Genomic DNA, 3,919 nt, shown 5'->3' on the forward strand with positions numbered 1-3,919 from the left:
CTCGTCATCAAAGAGAATCTCTTTTTAATTCAAATTCTAAGCTTTTATTTATTGGAGGTGAGGGGGGGGGGGTTTGCATCAAAGAGAATCTCTGTTTAATTAAAATTCTAAACTTTTAAGTAGAGGTGAAATTTAATCAATATTTTATGGCCTATATAGACTACTTTTTAGGTTTAATTTCATTCCCTTGTTTTCTCTCATTAGCCTTAGAGTTATGGAGACTCATCAACATTTCTCTGATGATATAGTATTCGAGATCCTAACATATCTTCCCGCTAAATCTTTCATGCGATTCAAGTGTACTTCTAATGCTTGGAATACTATTACGCAAGATATCAATATTATCTGGTTACACTATGCTCATTCTCAAGCTCGCCCTTTAGCCTCCCCATTTTTTGTTTCAACTCAATACACGTCCTAAAAAGCATTGGGATAGAGGTCATGAATCGATAGATTTATCGTTACAACTTGATTATTTTTTCTACGATGGAGAGATGACTATTTGTTCAAATCATTGCAATGGACTTTTTTTTATAAATGTGAAGATAATCAAGTTTATTTATTCAATGTCAACACAAGGGAGATAAAAGCTTTGCCAACCTCCGCGAATGAAGAACTAAAAATTATACCAAACTACAATTGTGTATTTGATAACTTGATTCTCGGGTTTGATCAGGTGACGGAAAACATCAATTTGTTACTTTTATTTACTCGTGATCACACGTTCGAGACCAAAATTCTAACGCCAAGAGTAACTAACTCGACTTGGAGAAAAATCGATTTGTTAAAATATGAAACATTCATGATTTAGATGAATGTATTTACCTCAATGGAGTTGTTTATTTGGGTTGGTACTATGATATGGTTTATTTGGACTTTGCAGAGGAGGGATTTGGTTATATTTTACCTCCACCACAAACTTATTTCAGTGATTTAAGTATCATGAAAACTGCAATTTCGGGAGAATTGGCTATCTATTGCAACAAGAGTAACTCTGATCGACAATAATTTGATCAACAATATTTTGGGTACGTGGACACTAACAAGGTTTATATTACTCTTGAGAAGGTTTATATTAGTAGGGAAGACTTGGTTGTGCCTATTGATATCGGTGTTGCGTTGCTTGGAACAGAAGAGATGTATGACAAGACAAAGAACGCACATGTTTTAGCAACAAAGTTATGTAGTAAGTGCCACTGCTTCAATTGTAACATCTCGCAAATTGACATAACTAGGAAGAAGTTAAGAATTGGAAATAGTCAATTTTTGGAAAAAATAGAAATCTGAAAAAATTTGTTTAAGTACGTTAAGTTGAGTTTTTGGTCAACTTCAAACAACCATAACTCCTAGCTCAGGATGATTTAGGTGTGCTTCCAGATATCGTAGGAAATATCTTGGAATAATCTTTCCAACGCCTCCGAGTTTGCGCTTATTCGATGTTCGTATGAGTGAGATATGTCCATTTGAAGTTGGGATGTTCAAATAAGGAAAGTCTAATCCGGATTTTTGAAGGGTAGTTTAGTCTTTTCCTTACCCAATTAATTAAATCCATTTTTAGTAAATTATTTGGAGTCTAAACAGAGTTGGTTCAGTTTCCGCAATTAAGAAATACACTAGGGCTTTGAGAGAAGAGAAAAGAGGATAATTGAGAAGAGAAGCTCAAGATTCGTCAAGTTCTTGCGATTGTGGTTGTGGAATTGTCAAGGATTCTATCCTACAAGGTATGTGAGACTCTCATAGCGTTGGGTTCATTCACCCACGCGCCAAGCATGTTTGTTTCAGCGAAAATTCATTTCTAGAAAGTTGAAAGTATGATTTTGTTGAATTATGTTCTTGAAGTTTGCTTTAGTTCTTGAGATTTGATGGGATTGTGGAGTTCTTGATGGAATCGTGTCGATTTAAGAGTTGCTTTGAGTTAGATTCTTGTGTATATATACTGGAAATTTGAATCTATAGAGGGATTGAGAAAAAGAATTGGATTTAGGCGAATTGGGGTGAGAAAACGAAGAAGGAAAAAATCGAGCAGGTTTTGGCACGCAAGCCCGCGTCGCGGACTTGCTCCCCCAGTGTACAAAAATCACCCCCGCGTCACCGTTAGGACGTAGACTCCTCTGTTTCAAAATTTAATTTCACGATCAAATATTTAAATATATTTCCGCGTCGCGGACTTGTTTCCCGACAGTGATTTCTTGATCTTTTCTCATGCTTAGCTATCTAAAAACACTCCTAAACATCATGAGATCTTTCCTATCACAATTCACAATCCTTGAATCCATAATTCAATTCAAGGAAAGTTAAGAGTCAAGTCTATAAGTTAAGAATCAAGTCAAAAGAAGTTCATAAAGTATTTCAAAGGTCTTCTACAAACGTTTTAACTTTGTTTTAAGACTTAAATTTCAAGTTAAGCAAAGAGTAAAGAGTTGAGTTCATTTCTCCAAAAATTTATAAGGGAACTAAGTATTCCCAAGAGTTTAAAATGTTTTACACATTTGAACAAGAAGGGAAATACCAATTTCCAAGAGAGCTTTTAAGCTAAGTTTTGAGTAATTATCTCATACCAAAGAAAATAAGTTTTATTTTAAAAACATATGAGCGAAGTATATTTTATGAGTAGTATTGAGCACTGATATGGAGATGCGAGTTCATAATAACTGAAGTCTCCATAAACCATGTAGCCATCATAGGTAATAAAGGATCATACTTTTTAGACAACTCCTTAAGTACTTTTTAGCATATACTAGTGGATCAACTTAGTTAAGGCATTCTATATAACGGCAAAGTATAGGACAGTTCTGGCAGCATGGGCAAGACGTTGTATCACCATTTAGGCTCATAGTGGTGGTTGTCGATTAGAGAAATCCCACAGAAACTATATTACTTTATTATAAGAGTACAGTTGAGTTAGTTATTGCATTTCTTTAACGAACTAAGTTGCTTTCTAATGTTTTAAAAGCTTTCTATATATGACATGTGTTTTATTGCTTTATATTGAACTGAGTTATTCATGAGTTGAGTAAAGCCAAGGTAAGTGTTTCTTTCAGGCTCTTCTCAAGCCTATGTTATGTTTAGCATTCAAACTAGCATACTCGTACATTCAATGTACTGATGCCAGTTGGCATGCATCGTCTTATGATGCAGACGCAGGTAATCAGGATCAGAATCCAGTGCCTCGTTGATCCAGTTGAGCACTCAGAGTCTATTGGTGAGCCTCCTAGATTTTCGTAGTGCTCCTTTTATCATTTGCTTTCAGTATTTCATTGTTAGGATGATCGGGGGTGTAACACCCCAGAAATTTATTGAACTAAGACTTGAACCATCCTTCATTATGAGTAGGATTTTACCAAGGAATTAAAATTTCTTAAGTGTTAAGTTCACTAGATGTAGAACATTGAGTTCGAAAAAGAACTAAATTGGAAATAACAAAATTTGAAATTTTGCAAGTTAAGATAAGTATGGGTTTTGGGTTGACTTCAAACGACTATAACTCCTAGCTCATGATGAGTTAGCTGTTCTACCAGATACCGTAGGAAATCTCTTTGAATTATCTTTCCAACGTCACTGAGTTTGCTCAGTTTTGAGTTCGTATGAGGGAGATATGTCCATTCGAAGTTGGGTTGTCTAGATAAGGAAAGTCAAAACCGGATTTTAGAGGGGTATTTTCGTCTTTTCCTTACCCAATCAGATTTAATTCGTTTTTAGTAATATTTTAGGGGTATAATCTGATTAGGTTCAGTTTTATAATCCTAGTTTACGCCTAGGGTTTTTTAGTTGAGAGTTCAAGAAGAGAAACGAAGAGAGAAGAGGAGAAAAGAGGAAAGGATGAAGGGCGTTCGTCGACGTTCTTGAGAGTTATTGCGGATTGTCACCATGTGTTTGATCCCTAAGAGGTATGTAAGCTTCCATAGTGATGGGTTTGTTC

The sequence above is a fragment of the Solanum tuberosum genome, unplaced genomic scaffold (genome assembly GCF_000226075.1).
Source record: "Solanum tuberosum cultivar DM 1-3 516 R44 unplaced genomic scaffold, SolTub_3.0 scf00013, whole genome shotgun sequence".
Lineage (NCBI taxonomy): Eukaryota > Viridiplantae > Streptophyta > Magnoliopsida > Solanales > Solanaceae > Solanum > Solanum tuberosum.